At 47.5% G+C, this 20,444-nt stretch overlaps 1 protein-coding gene across 2 annotated transcripts in view; it reads left to right on the top strand.

The window, feature by feature from the left end:
- Nucleotides 1–20,444, top strand: part of LOC140476059 (probable G-protein coupled receptor 132) — a 102,707-nt gene that overhangs the window by 25,245 nt on the left and 57,018 nt on the right. The window contains exon 1 of one of the 2 annotated variants that reach the window (XM_072568033.1): nt 15,378–15,484. The exons of the other annotated variant lie outside the window; for it this stretch is intronic. The gene's annotated coding sequence lies outside the window, so the exon portion shown is untranslated. Of the gene's footprint in view, nt 1–15,377; nt 15,485–20,444 lie in introns of those variants that run through there. 2 annotated transcript variants of the gene reach the window in all.

Here is a 20,444-nt window from a genome sequence, read left to right on the forward strand (position 1 = left end):
GGATTGGGATTAACACTAAAAATCACAAAAGGTTTTCATTACTGGAGGTACAAGAGAAGGCGTGAACTTCATTGAGAAATTTACTGTGGTATGTGATAGGCAGTAGGCACCTCAGAAGCTCTCAACAGTTTCTCACCTTTATCTCCACTATCTTACTATCTTTTTAATCTTGCACCTCAATACAATGCAGGCGGAACCATCTGCCAGATCAGAATCATCACTCCTTCATTCTCGTTTACTTTGTCTCACATCTATGTCACTCTCACAGACTTTCTCTCAAAGCCTTTTCTCTCAGGTTCTCATGTTTACATCCTCCCTTGTGCCCTCTCTCTTACATACACACACGTTCACCCCCTCTTTCATCAACTCTGATTACGTTTTATATCATTTTCCCTTTTACATGTCTTACCTCTCTCTCTCTCTCTCTCTCACTTTCTCTCTCTCGCTCAGTCTTTCATGGTCAAGATTCAGAGAAGATGACCACTCAGGTGTCCTATCTGAGTAAAACCTATCCAGCCTAACCCCGCTTTCAGAAGAACAAAAAAAATGTACAGCCCAGGAACAGACCCTTCGGCCCTCCAATCCCGAGCCGATCCAAATCTACTGTCTAAACCTGTTGCCCAATTCCTAAGCATCTGTATCCCTCTGCTCCCCACCTTCTCATACATCTGTCCAGACACATCTTAAATGAATCTACCGGGCCTGCCTCTACCACCTCTGCTGGCAACGCGTTCCAAACGCCCACCGCCCTCTGTGTGAAGTACTTACCGCGTGTATCCCCCTTAAACTTTTCGCCCCTCACCTTGAACACCCGACCTCTCGTTATTGAATCCCTCACCCTGGGAAAAAGCTTATCTCTGTCCACCCTGTCTATACCCTTCATGATTTTGTAAACAGGGTCCATTTATTTGGTCCACATGGTGTGTAGGTTACAGATCTTCACGATATAATCAATATTATTTGAAACGCGATGAGGATTTCTATCTCCTACCAACCTATCAGCCAATGACTTTCAGCTCCCAATTCTCCTCCACTTTCCTCAAATCCTCCCATTAATTCCGATGTCTCCAAGTTTTGTTCCCTTGCCAAGGGAAATGCATCCTACTATTCACCCAATTTCCTCACACCTCCATTATATCTCTCTGTGTTACAAAGAAAGCAAATCCAGTTTATCTCTATTCCCGGCAACATTCTGGTAAATCTGCTCTATAGTCTCTCTCGTGCAATAACATCCTTCCTGTGATGTGTGACCAGAACTGTGTGCAGCAATATACCTGCCTTTAGACTAGTTAAGACTAGGTAAATCTGTTGGTGACAGAAAAATAAGTCGGAAGGCAAGTGCTGAAAAAGTCACAAAGATTTTGCTGAGGTATATAGACACAGTGGCTCAGTGGTTAACACTGCTGCCTCATAGTGCCAGGGACCCAGGTTCGATTCCATCCTTGGGCGACTGTCTGTATGGAATTTGCACAGTCTCCCCGTGTCTGCAGGTTAGGGTAGATTGGCCACGCTAAATTGCCCATAGTATCCAGGGATGCCCAGGCTTGATGGATTCGACATGGAAGATGGAGGGTTACAGGAATAGGGTAGGGGGCTGGGTCTGGGTGGGATGTTGTTTGGAAGATTGGTGCAGACTTGATGGGCTAGGGGAGTCAAGGCGAACAGAGACAGATTTTTAATCAGTGAGGAGATTAATGGTTATGGTGAAAAGGCAGGAAAGTGGAGTTGAGGGTTATTAGATTAGCCATGATCTCATTGAATGATGGGCTGAATGGCCTCATTTTGCTCCTGTCAATTAGCTTTATGGTCCCATGTGCTTACATGAGTACAGGGAACAGTTTACAAGTTGCCACTTAAGGTGCCATGTTCATTCCCAAGGTACCTAGGTACAGATCCTTGAGGACAATTCTGAGGGAAAAAAGTTCAGAATAATATAATATAATAAACAAAAAGAAATTTTAAAGAAGTGAATTTAAGACAAAGTCCACTCAGACTGTTCCACAGCCAGGCCAGACCCACCACAATGGTTTATGGTCTCAATACAGTTCCATCAAAACCTCCCTGTTCTTACATTCTGTCCTTCAGCTCATAAAGAAAAATGTAATTAACCCCACGTTTAGGTCCAACAGGTTTATTTAAAATCACAAGCTTTTGGAACCAATTCCTATTGGTAGAGGAATTGAGTTCCGGAGTCTTGAGGTCATGTTGCAGTTGTATAAGACTCTGGTGCAGCCGCATCTGGAATATTGTGTGCAGTTTTGGTCGCCATACTATAGGAAGGATGTGGAGGCACTGGAACGGGTGCAGAGGAGGTTTACCAGGATGTTGCTTGGTATGGTAGGGAGATCGTATGAGGAAAGGCTGAGGCACTTGGGGCTGTTCTCATTGGAGAAAAGAAGGTTGAGGGGTGACTTGATAGAGGTGTACAAGATGATTAGGGGTTTAGATAGGGTTGACCGTGAGAACCTTTTTCCACGTATGGAGTCAGCTATTACGAGGGGGCATAGCTTTAAATTAAGGGGTGGTAGGTATAGGACAGATGTTAGGGGTAGGTTCTTTACTCAGCGAGTCGTGAGTTCTTGGAATGCCCTGCCAGTAGCAGTGGTGGACTCTCCCTCTTTATGGGCATTTAAACGGGCATTGGATAGGCATATGGAGGATAGTGGGTTAGTGTAGGTTAGGTGGACTTGGATCGGCGCAACATCGAGGGCCAAAGGGCCTGTACTGCACTGTATTGTTCTATGTTCTATGTTCTATGTTCTAACGTAGTCCCTTTGTTAGGCCATTGTGCTCTGTAAACTTGTGATTTGAAATAAACTGGTGCCATGGACTTTCTCACTTTATCCAGCCCAGTCCAACAATGGCACCCCAACAACATCACAAAGGAAAGAATGCCTCTGGACGACCTCACTTCCTCCTACCATCAAACATATGGTCTTGAAAAAGACAGAAGGTGACTCAGTAACCCCACTGGAAACAGCTCACAAAAGCTGAAGTGATGACTGATTGGAGAGTGAGACACACTCAGGGGATTCCTGACTACATGCTCGCTCTGTCTTGGAAACCTGCCAGCTGCCCATTCCCTCACTATCCTGACATGTAGCCAAGGAGTACAGCGTGTAACCCAGCAACCTCTCAGCTCCCCCTGATGTGTAGCATTGATGCCAGCTGTCGTGAAAGTTCAGAAACACAGGGCTCAAACTCTCCAGACAAAGATTCTCCTGCATGTGATTGTCCAAAACACAAAGGTCTGAACATGGAACAGGGAAGTGCCTCTGATGGGTCGTAGCTAAACATTACAGAAGTAAATTTAAGAATTGTCCCTTCAGTAGGGGCAGCACGGTGGCTCAGTGGTTAGCACTGCTGCCTCACAGTGCCAGGGTCCCAGGTTCAATTCCAGCCTCGGGTGACTGTGTGGAGTTTGCACATTCTCCCTGTGTCTGCGTGGGTTTCCACCGGGTGCTCCGGTTTCCTCCCACAGTCCAAAGATGTGCAGGTTAGGTGAATTGGCCGTGCTAAATTGCCCGTAGTGTTAGGTGGATTAGTTAGAGGGGAATGGGCCTGGGTGGGTTACCCTTCAGAGGGTCGGTGTGGACTGGTTTGGCCGAAGGGCCTGTTTCCATTCACTCTGTAGCATTCTCTGTCACTGACTCACTCAGTTACTCCTTCTCACTCTCAGTCTTCCTTTATCATTGAAGCTGTCGCCCTCTCTTTTATACTTGCTCTCGTTCTCCCTATCTCCCATTCTCACAAACTATCTTACTCATTGATCTCCTCCTCTATCACCTTCTCACTCTCTCCTGCTCAAGGAAACCTAAGTGAAATATGTATAATTCAGGACACAATGTGGAGAACCATTCTGTCCCTCCTGATGCTGCCTGGCTTGCTGTGTTCCTCCAGCTTCCTGCCTCCTGCCTGTCCCTCCTGACGCTGCCTGCCTTGCTGTGTTCCAGCAGCCTCCTGCCTATCCCTCCTGATGGCTGCCTGCCTTGCTGTGTTCTCCCAGCCTCCTGCCTGTCCCTCCTGATGCTGCCTGCCTTGCTGTGTTCCCCCAGCCTCCTGCCTGTCCCTCCTGATGCTGCCTGCCTTGCTGTGTTCTCCCAGCCTCCTGCCTGTCCCTCCTGACGCTGTCTGCCTTGCTGTGTTCCCCCAGCCTCCTGCCTGTCCCTCCCGATGCTGCCTGCCTTGCTGTGTTCCCCCAGCCTCCTGCCTGTCCCTCCTGATGCTGCCTGCCTTGCTGTGTTCCCCCAGCCTCCTGCCTGTCCCTCCTGACGCTGTCTGCCTTGCTGTGTTCCCCCAGCCTCCTGCCTGTCCTTCCTGACGCTGCCTGCCTTGCTGTGTTCTCCCAGCCTCCTGCCTGTCCCTCCTGATGCTGCCTGCCTTGCTGTGTTCTCCCAGCCTCCTGCCTGTCCCTCCTGATGCTGCCTGCCTTGCTGTGTTCCCCCAGCCTCCTGCCTGTCCTTCCTGACGCTGCCTGCCTTGCTGTGTTCCCCCAGCCTCCTGCCTGTCCCTCCTGACGCTGTCTGCCTTGCTGTGTTCCCCCAGCCTCCTGCCTGTCCCTCCTGACACTGCCTGCCTTGCTGTATTCCTCCAGCCTCCTGCCTGTCCCTCCTGATGCTGCCTGCCTTGCTGTGTTCCCCCAGTCTCCTGCCTGACCCTCCTGATGCTGCCTGCCTTGCTGTGTTCCCCCAGCCTTCTGCCTGTCCCTCCTGATGCTGCCTGCCTTGCTGTGTTCCTCCAGCCTCCTGCCTGTCCCTCCTGATGCTGCCTGCCTTGCTGTGTTCCCCCAGCCTCCTGCCTATCCCTCCTGATGCTGCCTGCCTTGCTGTGTTCCCCCAGCCTCCTGCCTATCCCTCTGATGCTGCCTGCCTTGCAGTGTTCCCCCAGCCTCCTGCCTGTCCCTCCTGATGCTGCCTGCCTTGCTGTGCTCCCCCAGGCTCCTGCCTGTCCCTCCTGATGCTGCCTGCCTTGCTGTGCTCCCCCAGGCTCCTGCCTGTCTACCTTGGATTCCAGCATCTGCGGTTTATTTTGTCTCTAATTCAGGATCCAGGTAGGGAAATGGGTGATGGAAGTGAAGAGGAGAGCAAGATATGACTGAATATTCAACACAATTACAACCACCTTCCTGTCAGAGGCAACTATTGCGGATGTTGGGATCTGTAACTGAAAACCAAAAATGCTGGAGATCACAGCAGGTTAGGCAGTACCATGGAAAGAGAGCATGATGGCTCTTCCTCAGAGAGGACGTGAAGTGGGGAGGGGGCTGCATTTATGCAATAATGGTGGGGGTGGAGTGCTGGGGGAGAACGGCTGCTGACTGTGCAGATTAAGTGATTGGAATGTGAGAACAGCAGAACATTGGTGTGTCTACCTTCGAGACTGTAATGTAAAGATTGTCCCACTGGAGTTGGGGGGGTGGGGGGGGGGGGGGACAGAGGACATGGTTACAGAGAATGTAACAAGTAAAGCTAAAAGAAATGGAAGTCATAGGAGTGGGTTCCCAATCTGAAGGTGCTGAACTCAGTATTAAGTCCAGAAGGTTGTACAGTCTGAAGATGAGACATTGTTTGTCCAATTTGCACTGTGATTCACTGGAGCATATTCTTATGTATCAGAGAGTTTGCCCCAACTCTCATTGATTCCAGTTTTGCCGGGGCTCCTCGATGCCACACTCGGTTGAATGTGGCCTTGATATCAAGGGCTGTCCCTCTCCCCTCCCCTCTGGAATCCAGCTCTTTTGTCCATGTTTGAACCAAGGCTGGAATGAGGTCAGGAGCTGAGTGACCCTGGCAGAACCCAAATTGAACAGGATATTGCTGAGCAGGTGCTGTTTGATAGCACTGTTGATGGTCCCTTCCATCACTTTCCTGATGATTTGTAAACTCATAAGAGACATGGACAGGATAAATAGACAAAGTCTTTTCTCTGGGTCGGGGAGTCCAGAACCAGAGGGCATAGGTTTAGGGTGAGAGGGGAAAGATATAAAAGAGACCTAAGGGGCAACTTTTTCACACAGAGGGTGGTGCGTGTATGGAATGAGCTGCCAGAGGATGTGGTGGAGGCTGATACAATTGCAACATTTAAAAGGCATCTGGATGGGTATATGAATAGGAAGGGTTTGGAGGGGTATGGGCCGGGTGCTGGCAGGTGGGATTAGATTGGGTTGGGATATCTGGTCAGCATGGATGGGTTGGACTGAAGGGTCTGTTTCCGTGCTGTAAGTCTCTATGAATGTATGAAAAGAGCTGCACCCTATTCAGTCTCTATCCATGGCTGAATCACTCCATGCCAGGACAAACTCCTGGTGAATCTCCGCTGCTCCCTCTCTTGTACAATCACACCTTACCTGTCGTGTGGTGAGCAAAACTGCACCTCTCACAACTAAGTCATTTTTAAAACATTGCAACCACACGTGCACCTTACGTTTGATTTATTGAATGAAAGCAAATTACAAGGTTTTCTTGAGTGAAAGAATGAGGAATATTATCCCTTATAACTATATAAAAGTAATAAAAATATGACACAAAATGCATAGACATAAACACAGGTAATAAGCTTCAAAAGAAGGGAAGGGAACATGTCCGACATTTAGAGTCAGTCCTGGAGTGCTGACTATTGTTGTTTCAATGACTTGGCAGTAGCAAAGTTTAAAGGGATCCTTGAATTCTCAGCAAATTTTTATTTTTTCTGGTTGAATTTTCACCAGAGCATTGACTTAAAGGTACAGAGAGAGACACAGAGACACACACACATACACATACACACACAGATAGACATATGGAGACAGAGAGAGAGAGACACACAGAGAGACAGAGACACACACACGCACACATACATTCACACACACACAGATAGACATACAGAGACAGAGAGAGAGACAGAGACAGACAGACACACACACACAAACACACACAGATAGAGAAATAGACATATAGAGACAGAGAGAGACAAGGAGACAGAGACAGACACACATACAGAAACAGAGAGAGAAAGACACACACACACAGATACAAAAAGAGACATATAGAGATAAAGAGAGAGAGAGACACGGAGACAGAGAGAGACACAAACACAGACAGAGAGATGCACAGAGAGAGAGGGAGATCGATAGAGAGACACAGAGACAGAGACAGACACGCACACACATACCGAGATACAGAGACAGTGATACACAGAGAGAGAGAGAGAGAGAATGACAGAGAGATATAGAGAGAAACACAGAGAGAAAAAGTTGCCCCTCAGGTCCCTTTTAACTCTTTCCCTTCTCACCTTAACCCTATGCCCTCTAGTTTTGGACTCCCCTACCCTGGGAAAAAGACCTTGGCTATTTACCCTATTCATGCCCCTCATGATTTTCTCAACCTCTATAAGGTCACCACCCCTCTCAGCCGCCGACACTCCAGGGAAAACAGCCCTAGTCTATTCAGCCTCAGATCCTCCAACCCTGGCAACATCCTTGTAAATCTTTTCTGAACCCTTTCAAGTTTCACCACAGCCTGACAGGAGCAACTTGCACCAATGCAGGGTCTGTAAAACAGTGAAACATCCTAGGGAGACTCACAGAGGGGATTATCAACCTCCCAAAAACAAAATACTGCCAATGCTGGAAATCTGAAATAGAAACACGTGCTGGAGAAGCTCAGCAAATAGCAGTGACAGTGGGGAGAGAGAGATAGTGACAGAGAGAAAGAGAGAGAGAGAGAGAGAGAGAGAGAAAACAGAGGCATTAATTGACTGGGATAAGAGTGATCAGAGATCCTGATTGGGGTAAGGGTGATCGGAGATCCTGACTGGGATAAGGGTGATCAGAGATCCTGATTGGGGTAAGGGTGATCGGAGATCTGAAAAAGAATAGCTACGACGTGCTCCTTCAGCCTTAGGTCTCATTAGTCACAACCTGTGTTATATCAACAAGCTTCCTGTCAGGAAATCCTCTCACTAACAACTCCTAACCACAAAGTTTTGAGGGACATTGCAAAGCAGGGAAGAGGAAGAGGAGTTTAGAGGGGTGGATTTCCAGAATGTTGGGCTCAGACAGCTGGACGTGTGGCTACCATGAGTGTTAGCATTTGGAATGATCTTGAGTTTAGAACTGGAGGAACAAAGAGATCTTGGAGCCTGGTGGGACCCGAGGGGATTATTGAATTGGGGAGGGGGTGGAGCTGTGATGGAACTTGAGGATTTGTATCAGGTTTTGATTGGGCCCTGCTGCTTGTTAGGGTTTAGGTCCACACAGAGCAAGCTCCAGTATGACCACTGGGCTTAAGGGATTCTATCCTTGCACCTGGAATGGATATTACACCGACATTCTCACCCAGGGATTGCAGACATCATTGTGTTGATGGCAGGAAGTTGGCCCTGAGCTTGGTCTGCCTGCTGCTCAACTGAGGTAGATGGTGAGAGAGTGGTTGAGGGAGACGGTGACGGAGGTGGTGAGCGATAGGGTGAGGGAAGTGGTGAGGGAAATGGCGAGGGAGACGGTGAGGGAGTGGGTGAGGGAGATGATGAGGAAGTGGGTGAGGGAGTGGGCAAAGAAAATGGTGAGAGAGATGATGAAGGAGTGCGTGAAGGAGAGGATGATGAAGGAGTGGGTGAGGGAGATGATGGCGGAGATGGTGAGGGAGTGGGTGAGGGAGATGATGACGGAGATGGTGAGGGAGTGGGTGAAGGAGAGGGTGAAGTCAGGAACTGACTTGTCCCCAGCTCTCTGTCAGACATGCTGTCTCCCTAAAGGTGAGGCTGTCGGAAATAATTGACAGGAGAAAGTGAGGACTGCAGATGCTGGAGATCAGAGCTGAAAATGTGTTGCTGGAAAAGCGCAGCAGGTCAGGCAGCATCCAAGGAGCAGGAGAATCGACTTTTCGGGCATGAGCCTGAAGAAGGGCTGATGCCCGAAACGTTGATTCTCCTGCTCCTTGGATGCTGCCTGACCTGCTGCACTTTTCCAGCAACACATTTTCAGCGGAAATATTTGACAAGCAGCCTCCTGTGTGGTCAGAGGTTGTTAGTGAGAGGATTTCCTGACAGGAAGCTTGTTGATATAACACAGGTTGTGACTAATGAGACCTAAGGCTGAAGGAGCACATTGTAGCTATCCCTATCCGAGTCTTCGATCACCCTTGTCCCAGTAGGATGTCCCTGGCCTTATCCCTGTCAGGATTTCTGACTGGATTCAGAGTTTTTTCAATTCTTCTTCCCACAAGCAGCACCAGTATGATTTCCAAATCTGTGTCCTGGATCCAAAGTCAATCTAATGAATGGACAGTTTTCCAATTCTCCAGAAATCTGAGGAATGAAAGCACTATCTCCGTTATGACATAATTCACAGGGGACTTTTAAATAAAAAGGTTTCAATTTAGGCAGTTTGGACCACTCTGTTTGCTTGTTAAATGAAAATATGGGATAGGGATCACAGGCCTTTTGACAGGATAAACCAGAGTCTGATTGGCTGGGAAGGTGGATCACCTTGGAGATGGATGTGTCAGGTGACCAATGGGGAATGTTGAGGGGGGGGGAAGCAATTGGAGGACAAGGGGAAGAATCTCTGCGGCAGTGAGCCTGAGGCAGAGATGTTAGCCAGGGGAACGGGGTGGTGTATGGAAGGGGCTGGCATCTGGAAGCTCAGGGTCAGTTTTGGGGGGGGGGGGGCAGAGTGTGGATGTTCTGCAAAGCGGTCACCTCCCCCCCTCCCCAAGTCTGTCCAGGACTCTGCTGCAACGTTCCAATGAACCACACCTCAAGAAACAACATTTTATCTTCCACTGAGCACTCTACAGCCCCCTGGTCTCGACCGTTGAATTCCACAATTTCAGAAACTGACCCCATGTTCTCTGCCTTTCTGACTGCCTCTCCCCATCTCCTCCCCTGCTCAGCACCTTGCCTTTTTAGATTAGATTCCCTACAGTGTGGAAACAGGCCACTCAGCCCAACAAGTCCACACTGACCCTCCAAAGAGTAACCTACCCAAATCCATTCCCCTACTTTACATTTATCTCTGACTAATGTACCTAACACTATGGGCAATTTAGCATGGCCAATTCACCTGACCTACATATCTTTGGACTGTGGGAGAAACCGCAGCACCTGGAGGGAATCCTCATAGACACGGGGAGAGCGTGCAAACTCCATACAGACAGTCGACCGAGGCGGGGATCAAACCCAGGTCCCTGGTGCTGTGAGGCAGCAGTGCTAACCACTGAGTCACCGTGCCAGTGTCCTGCTCACTATCAGTACGGAGAACCCAATCTCTGCTGCAATTTCCTGCTGAATTTCTCTAGCACCCACTCTCTTTCAGATTTCCAGCTGACACAGTAACTTTGCTTTCGAGGGCAGGGTAGGTGAAGCAGGGTCTTGTTCCTCACTCAGTGGGTAACGCTCTGATCTCTGAGGCTAACGTTCACGTGCTCAGGACACACTTCAGCAAGCTGAGGAGGACAAATCAAGGCAGAATCTTGTGCAGCACTGAGGGAGTGCTGCACTGCCAAGGAACTGCCTTACAGAGAAGGTTCTAGAATGGGGACCTGAATACAATTTCAACAAACACAATTTGTCTGTCTGGCTGATGCCGCATTGCCGCTTGTGGGATCTTGCTGTGTACGAAATCAGCTGCCACAGTGACTATCCCTTCAGAAAACTCTTTGGACGGTCGGTGTGGACTTGTTGGGCCGAAGGGCCAGTTTCCACACTGTAGGGATCCTGTGATTCTAAAACCCGCTTCACCGAATGTGAAGCTCTTTCGGGGTGTCAGGACCGGTGCTACAGAAATTCAAACTTTCTCTCTCCGGAGATCACATGGGGCCAAAATTTCTGAGTTTGATGAGCATGAAAATCCAAACGAAGGGAGTTGTGGAACAGGTTGTAGAAATAGAAAAACTCCAGATTCGCTGCAGGCGATGGTTAAAACCACAGCAGCTGCAATCAACACTGGATCCGAGAGATAGAGAGAGAGAGAGAGGGAGAGAGAGAGAGAGGTCTGTTTCCTTCAATAAGAACAGTTGCTGTTCACCAAAAAAACTCGTCCTGCCTGCCTGACAGCATTTGCAGGGACAGAGAATTAACATCTAAAGTCCAATCTGCAATTTATTTTTTAAGTTTATCTTTTCATAGGATGTGGGTGTCAATGGTTGGGCCCAGTATTTATTGCCCGTCCCTAGTTGCCCCTTGAGAAGGTGGGGGTGAGCTACCTTCTTGACCCGCTGCAGTCCATGTGCTGTGGGTTGACCCACAATGCCCTTAGGGAGGGAATTCCAGGATTTTGACCCAGCGACACTGAAGGACGGGAACTTGCAGGGGGTGATGTTATCTGCTCTTGTCCTTCTGGATGGAAGTGGTCATGGGTTTGGAAGCTGCTTGGAGGAAATGGGAATTTCTTGGGGAAGATTATTTTGAGGGCGGGGGGGTTAAGGAAATGTGGAGGAGCAGAGTGATTGAGATGACCTGTACAGTTATCATTAAAACATTTCAACAGTTAAACAAAATGTGAAAGAAAATGAAATTAAATGCTGGCAGAATGTCAACTGTGTAGCCACTATCAATCATTATAAAAATCTGTCTGGTCCACCAATGTGATTTAGGGAAGGAAATCTTCCTTCCTTCTCCTGGTCTGGCCTACATGTGACTCCAGATCCACAGCAATGTGGTTGACTCTTAACTACCCTCTGAAGTGACCAAGCAAGCCACTCAGTTCAAGGAGTTGGGTAATAAATATTGGACCAACCCGTGACACCCACATCGCCTGCATGAATATTCTTTTTAGCCCTGTAAGATAATGGGATGCTGGGCTTTATCTCAGGGGATGGGAACAGCAACAGGAGGAAACTGTTCCGGTCTTGTTCAGTTTAGACACTGTGTTCAGTACGGGACACTACAACTTAGGGAGGAGGGTTTAACTTCATAGTGGGTGCAGGATGGACTCCTTTGAATGTGCTCAGAGCTGAGGGCTTATCTATGAGGGCAGGCTCTGTGAGCACAGTTAGGGATCTCTCCTTAAGTTCAGAATTGTCTGATCAGGGAGTCTAAATCATCAAAAGCTTCCACACATTGGAGAACAAGTGAAACAGACACAAAACTAAGAACCACAGACACTGGAAATCTGAAACAGAAGTAGGAATTGCCAGAGAAACTCAGCAGGTCAGGTAGCACCTGTACAGAGAGAGAAACAGAGTTAATGTTTCCGGTTCAACAAAACTGGCATTCAGGATTGAGAGATTCTAAAGACCAGTCCAAAAGGACTTGGTGCTAACTCTTTCTCTCTCCACAGATGCTTGGTGTTAGTCAGCGTTAACAGGCCGTTATCAGGGTATTGTTGAGGGAACTCGAGGTGTGCAGATTTCCCATGTTTGACCATGAGGTCCTTTAGCACTTCCTGTGGCTTGGGCAGAGTCCTGACTCTAAAACAAGTACATTTCCCCCTCACTCTCACTTCCACATTTCCTTGCTCTGAGGTAGCTAAAAGAGCCCATACTTGCAGGTGCGCTCACTCACTCTCATTGCTCGAGCTTAAAACCCTCGATCCCATCTGACCTTGGAAGCTAAGCAGACTCAGGCCTGGTGAGCACTGAATGGGAGACTGCCGGGGAATCTCAGGGACACTAGGATCGGAGGGCTATATAACCATTAGAAATTGGAACAGGAGTAGCCTGATTGGCTTCTTGACCATTTAGTGGGATCATAGCTGGTCCTGTGAGTTACTGGTGGTGTCACTGCCTCTAAGCCATCGAGACATAGAGTCGTACAGCACAGAAACAGGCCCTTCAGCCCAACTCACCCATGCCGACCAGGTTTCTAAACTGAACCAGTTCCATTTGCCTACATTTGGCCCATATCCCTCCAAACCTTTCATATCCATGTACCTATCCAAATGTCTTTTAAATGCTGTAATTATACCAGCCGCCACCACTTTCTCTAGCAGCTCATTCCATACACCTACCACCCTCTGTGTGAAAAAGTTGCCCCTCAGGTGCATTTTAAATCTTTCCCCTCTCACCCTGTCTAGCTTTGGACCCCCTTACCCTAGGGAAACAGATTCCTGATGAAGGGCTTTTGCCCGAAACGTCGATTTCGAAGCTATTTGGATGCTGCCTGAATTGCTGTGCTCTTCCAGCACCACTAATCCAGAATCTGGTTTCCAGCATCTGCAGTCATTGTTTTTTACCGAGGTTATTCACCTTGTCTATGCCCCTCATGATTTTATAAACCTCTATAAGGTCACCCCTCAGCCTCTGATGGTCCAGGGAAAAAAAGTCCCAGCTTATTCAGCCTCTTTATAACTCAAACCTTCTAGTCTCGGTAACATCCTTGTAAATCTCTTCTGAACTCTTTCCAAAGTTAAAAATCACACAACACTAGGTTATAGTCCAACAGGTTTAATTGGAAGCACACTAGCTTTCAGAATGCTCCAAAAGCTAGTGTGCTTCCAATTAAACCTGTTGGACTATAACCTAGTGTTGTGTGATTTTTAACTTTTGTACACCCCAGTCCAACACCGGCATCTGCAAATCAGAAATCTTTCCAGTTTCACAACATCTTCCTATAGTAGGGAGACCAGAATTGCACACAATATTCCAAAAGTTGCCTACAATGTCTGTACAGCCGCAACATGACCTCCCAACTCCTATACTCGATGCTCTGACTGTTGAAGGCAAGCATTTCAAATGCCTTCTTCACTATCCTGTCTACCTGTGACTCCATTTTCAAGGGGCTATGTACCTGTACCTGTAGGTCACTCTGTTTGGCAACACTCCCCAGGGTCCTACCATGAACTGTATAAGTCCTGCCCTGGTTTTACCAAATTGCAACACCTTGCATTTATTGGAATTAAACTCTATCTGCTACTCCTGGGCCCACAGGCCCAGTCAATCAAGATCCTGTTGTGACCTTCAGAACCTTCTTCACTGTCTACTATGCCACTAATTTTGATGTTATCCACTAACCTACTAACCATGCCACCTATATTCTCATCCAAATCAATTTCATAAAAGCCAGAAGAACAGTGTTCAAGTCCCACCTGCTCCAGAGGTATGTAAATACATCTCTGTACAGACTGATTACAGAAGGAGGCCATTCAGCCCACTGAGTCCATGCCAGCACTCTGTTGACCATTCCAGTCAGTCCCACTCTCTTGTAATCTCTGGAGAGAGAAGTTTTGAAGAAGGGTCATTGAACTCGAAATGTTAACTCTGCTTCTCTCCCCACAGATCCTGCCGAGACCTGCTGAATTTCTCCAGCAATTCCTGTTTCTGTTTCAGATCCTGCAGCTCTTGATTGGATGTAATAGACAACCACATTGCTGTGGGTCTGGAGTCACGCATCACCCAGACTGAGTGAGGAAGGTTGATTTCCTTCCTGTGTTCTGTCTAATTTCTTTCCTTCCTGTGCAGAGTCCGAGATCTGTGCGCAGCAACAACTTCCGAAATTGGGAGTCAAGGCCGGGAAGGCTGCAGGGCCGAGGGATACACAGAACAGCTACACAGCTCCAAGTGAAGGCTGTTTTCTTCCTGGAAGGATAATAGGGGAACCAGGCAGGTCATTTTTGACAAAACTGACAATTGACAGTGGTTACAAGGTCATTGTTACACCAGGTTTTAGTTCCAGGTTCTTCTACTAAACTCTAATGGAGTAATAGAGATATATAGTACAGAAACAGACCCTTCAGTCCAACTTGTCCACGCTGACTGATATCCAAGATAGATCTAGTTCCATTTGCCAGCACTTGGCCCATATCCCTCTAAACCCTTCCAATCCATGTACCCATCCAGATGCCATTTAAATGTTGTAATTGTACCAGCCTCCACCACTTCCTCTGGCAGCTCATTCCATACACGTACCTCTTTCTGTATGCAAACATTACCTCTTAGATCCCTTTGAAATCTTCCCCCCCTCTCACGTTAAACCTGTTCCCTCTAGCTTTGGACTTCCCTACCCTGGGGAAAAGACCTCGGCTATTCCCCCTATCCATGCCCCTCATGATTTTATAAACCTGCATAATGTCACCTCTGCTATGATGGGATTTAAACCATGTGCAGAGACTGCTTTGGGACTTGGGGTTACTGACTCAGTGACACTACTACGAAGCTGGAGTCTGACGAAGTATATGACCACACCCCCGCACTCATCACTGACGGAGAAATTCACAGCCGCACCACCACTCAATGCCACGTGAACAGTGGCCACTCAGTCACACGCCAGAGCTGTTGACAGGCGGCACCAAGATCTGTGAGTGAGCATCTGTCTGTGGTTTCTAAACAGGAATCAGCTGATGCGCCTCTCCTGCTGATGCCTGTCTCGTGTTCCCTGTGTGAAGGCAGGTCTGAGACACATTCAAAACATCAGGCAAATCCTGACACCTCCCACACACGGAACCTCAGATCAGCTCTGCAATCACCCTGTCAGCTGTGACTGGGCAGGAACATGGACCTCATCGGAGGGCGGTGAGGAACTCACAACGGTGGGCATGGAGACTGGAGTCACATATGGTCCTGATCAGGTAACTACTTTCAATCTAAAGCAAAGAACTGTGGGTGATAGAACCGAGATCATAGAACATAGAACAGTACAGCATGGTACAGTCCCTTCGGGCCTCGATGTTGTACCAATATTTTATCCTACTCTAAGATCTGACATCCCCCCCCAAACCTTCCTTCAATCACCTTAAAATTATGCCCCCTCGTAATAGCCATTTCCGCCCTGGGAAAAAGCCTCTGACTATCCACTCTATCAATATCTCTCAACATCTTGTGCACCTCTGTCAAGTCATCTCACCTCCCATCCTTCTTCATTCCAATGAGTGCGGGGGCATGGTCATATACTTGGTCAGACTCCAGCTTTGTGGTAATGGGACCGAGTCAGTAACCTCAAGTCCCAAAGCGGTCTCTGCACATGGTGATGCTGGAGATCTGAAACAGAAACAGAAATTGCTGGAGAAACTCAGCAGGTCTGGCAGCATCTGTGGGGAGAGAGAAATGGAGTTAATGTTTCGAGTTCAGTTGCTCTTCTCCAGAGCTGTGCCGGTTCCTGATCACAGCCCCTCCCTCTCCTTCTCTCTCTCTCTGAGCTGCTGCAAGAAGGCTTGGTTGGAATTGGTTTATGATACAGAGTGACACCAACACCATGGGTTCAATCCCCACACTGGCTGAGGTTGCCATGAAGAAGTCTCCTTGTCAACATCTTCCCTCGCCTGAGGCACAACCCCCCCTCAGGTTAAACCACCGCCAATCATCTCTCTGCAATGAGACTGTGGTGACATTCAGTTCCTCATAGATGTTTGCAACACAGAAGGAGGCCATTTGGCCCATCATTTTCATGTGACTCCATGAAAGATTTGTCTGAACTAATCCCATTTTCTACCTCTTGCCCCCAAATACCTGGAAGCTACGACAATGCAACTGAATATGCAAATGTTGCTGAAATGTTATGAGAGTTTCTGACTCAACCAGGCAATGAGTTCCAGATCCCTATCTCCCTGTGGGTGAAAACGTTTCCCCACAACTCACATCTGAGCCCCTCTATCACTTCATCGAATCTAGCACCCTCCCCGGTTACTGAGTCTTCTACTTCTGGGAAAAGTGTCTTCCTATTCAGCCGATAGGTGCCCCTCACAGTCTACACCTCTCTCAGGTCACCTCTCAACCTTCACTGCTCCAAGGTAGGCAATCCCAGTCTAACCAATCGTTCCTCATAGCTCAGACCCTCCAGCCAGGCAACATTCTGGTAAATCCCACTCCCTCCTATGTAATCACATCCCACCTCTAATGCTGTGACCAGAACCACTCCAATTGTGGCCTAAGCTGTGTTTAATACAGTTCTTGCATAGTCTCTCCCCATTTTACCCCATGTTTTGGCTAATTAAGACAAGCAAATCTCGTTTTCTACCAGCCCTGCTACCTTCAGGGATCTCTGGACATTTATACCAAGGTCCCTCTTCAGTACCTTCCAAAATCTGGGGGTGATTGTTCGTGAAGTCTATATCAGTGGGGGGGGGGGGGGGGGGGGCAAGAGGCTTCAGGAAAACCGGTGGTAAGTTTGACTTTGTAAGTACAAACATAAAAACAGAAAAGGTATGGAAGATTAATAAAATCCCTGCTGCAAAATCTTTGTTCAATTCTGGCAACCACACATCTGCAAGAAAATCGATGTGTTGAAGAGTGGGCTGAAGAGGTTTGGCAGCGATGAAGGAAATTGGTGAGATCAGAGTGGCGAGCAGAGAAGGCGAAGGGGAGATTTAGTAAATGGTTTTGAAATGATGAAGGTTTTTAATAGCGGAAACTGAAACAGGAAATGTTTCTGTTGGTGAGTGAGTTGGTTGCTTCAGTTCAGAGATTGAAAATAATTATCAAGGGAGCAGAGGGGAAGGAAGGGTTCTCCTTTTGCACAGAATTGTTATCATTTGAATACATGTCAACAGCAACTTGTATCTATAGATGTAAACCATTCGGGCAATCAAATCTGCTCTGTCATTCATTATTTTTATGGCTGATTCTCTGTCTCAATGCTACGTTTATGGGTGGCATAGTGACTCAGAGGTTAGCACCAGGGTCCCAGGTTCAATTCCAGCCTCGAGTGACTGTCTGTGTGGGGTTTGCACATTCTCCTCGTGTCTGCGTGGGTTTCCTCCCACAGTCCAAAGATGTGCAGGTCAGGTGAATTGGCCATGCTAAACTGCCCGTAGTGTTAGGTGCATTAGTCAGAGGGAAATTGGTCTGGGTGGGTTACTCTTCAGAGGGTCAGTGTGGACTTGTTGGGCCGAAGGGCCTATTTCCACACTGTAGAAAATCCAATCTAATTTCCACTTACCCTCCACATCCTTTGGTGCCTTTAAGATTTAAACATTTATTGATAATTTTCTTGAATATATTCAATGGCTTGGCCTCAACAGCTCTCTGTGGTAAAGAATTCCACAGATACACTCCCCGTCAGACTGTGAGAGTGAATATCTGTTAATCAGGATGGTTAGTGACTAACAATGGTTGTGTGTAATAGTAGACCATGTGATAGTAAGGTAAAAACAATGACTGCAGATGCTGGAAAGCAAATACTGGATTAGTGGTGCTGGAAGAGCACAGCAGTTCAGGCAGCATCCAACGAGCAGCGAAGTCGACGTTTCGGGCAAAAGCCCTTCATCAGGAATAAATAATAAGGCCTGGTGTGTGGGGGTTGGATAAGGACAAGGGGGAGGGGGAGTACCTCACACTCCAGAATTGTTGAACTCAATGTCCAGTCCAGAAGGCTGCAGGGTCCCCAAGTGGAAAATGAGGTGCTGTTCTTCCAGCTTGCATTGAAAGAAGGTGGACATCTCGGAGTCTCCCTGGTCAGAGTTGGCAACATCAGAACAGGTGCCACAGAGACAGAGGAACTGGGAGAATGGAATAGAGTCTTTCCAGGATGCAGGGTATGAGGATGTGTAGTCACGGTAACTGTGGGAGTCAGTTGGTCTTTAGTGTTTTTTTTCCCTCTTCAGGCTATATGTCCACCTCTAGTTTACTTCTTACCAGCCTATCTTCAGCATTTAAACCTACATTTTACCAGCTACCATCAGTTCTAAGGAAGAGTCACTTGACCCAAAATGTTAACTGATTGCTATCCATAGATGCTGCCAAATCTGCTGAGTTTTTTAGGGATTTCTGTTTTATTTCTGATTTCAAGTGTCTGCAGTTCTTTGGGTTTTTTTTTAACCATCAGGGGTGTATTGGTCATGGTGAAGGATTTTAACTGCAGATGTTGAGGGTTGATGTTGGATGATGTTATGGAGGTGGGGATCGACAGTCTCAGTGATGTTGTGGATTACTGAGCTCAGAAGTTCACCTTAGGGGCAAATATGACGTCAAGGTTGCAATTATTTTAAACTCAGATAGTTACCAAGGAGACAGATGGAGTTGGTACCTAGGGAACAGAGCTTGTCTCAGACAATGGCTTCTGTTTTTCCAACATTTAATCGGAGGAAACTTCTGTTCATTCAATACTCGATGCAGGATAATGAGGAATGCAATTTCTGAAGCAGACTCTGGGGAGACTCCTAAAATGCTATTGAAGGTAAAGTCATAGAATCAAACTTGTAGATGGTGGACTAATTTACATGGCGATAAATGAGGCCTGCATTGTGCAATTCTCCCACTGTACTGGCAGAGGTATAGCAGTCAGTTCCTGTGCGGCATGAACCCACAACGCTCTTAACTCAGTTCCAACAAAACCCAGTGAACACAGCTGATAGCTGTGTAAAATATCCTGGGTTTTTAGCCACGGAGATGGGGCAAGTGGGGAAAGGACTGCAAGTGGTTTCTGGAAAATACCCATCAGTTCCTCACAACTTGGCTGTAAATTCCAAGGCAATGCCATGCTGGTCCAGCTCCTCTGGCATGCCCTCCTGCAATCCCATTGAACCAAAGCTGATCCCCTGGCTTGATGGTACTCAGTAGTACTCCTGCTGAGCCACTCTGGGTGGTGGACATTGTAAACCCACCATCCAGAGTATGTGCAGGTTAGGGTGGGTTGGCCATGGGAAATTGCCCTATGGTGTCCAGGAATGTTTAGGTTAGGGTGGGTTGGCCAAGGGAAATTGTCCAGTAGTGTCCAGGGATGTGCAGGTTAGGGTGAGTTGGCCATGGGAAACGCGTGGTTACAGGGATAGTGAGGGTTTCTGGGTCTTGGAGGGATGTTCGGCCAACAGTTGGTGCAGGACTTGATGGGTAGGATGGCCTCTTTCTGCACTGTCAGGATTCTATGATCTCTGTGCTCCTACATTTCTGGTCTCAAGAGCATTTTGGTCTAATTTGTACCACTGCTGGCAGTTATATCTTGCATTGTCTGAATACTAAGCTGCGGAATTTCCTCCTCAAACCTTTCCAACACTTTGTCCTCCCATGGGAAGCTCCTTAAGACCCACCTCCCTCCCTGGGGTTTTGGACGGATGCCTGAGCAATTCTGTCTGCAGCTTGATGCCCAATTAAATTTGATGATTTTTCCTTGGGATGTTTGAAAGGTGCTATGTAAATGCAAGCTGAAACTGCTGTTATGTTTTGATGTGGAGGGGCCAGAAGTCACATGGTACCAGGTTATAGTCTAACAGCTTCCTGCACTCCGAAAGCTTGTGATTTCAAATAAACCTGTTGGACTATAACTTGGTGTCATGTGACTTCTGATGCTGTTAATTTTGGAACAGAAAAGGACTTTAGCTTGAGTTAGATATCTTCACACAGGATGCAACGTGAAGTAACCACAGTTTGCTGAAGATTGTGAAGACACTTGATCAAGTACTTGATAGAACATGACCCTAAAAGCTAATTACTTCATGATTAAGTATTGATGGTGTGAGATCAGCATCAGGCAAATTGAAGAGTAAAAAGATCCAAAGAAAGTAACAGGGTGTGTGAAAAGATTACTCGAAGACTTTTCAGACATATCAAAGCTAACAGATCAGTTTTTAGGGATATATCGCTGCAGAGTGTGGCTCG

The sequence above is a fragment of the Chiloscyllium punctatum genome, chromosome 4 (genome assembly GCF_047496795.1).
Source record: "Chiloscyllium punctatum isolate Juve2018m chromosome 4, sChiPun1.3, whole genome shotgun sequence".
Lineage (NCBI taxonomy): Eukaryota > Metazoa > Chordata > Chondrichthyes > Orectolobiformes > Hemiscylliidae > Chiloscyllium > Chiloscyllium punctatum.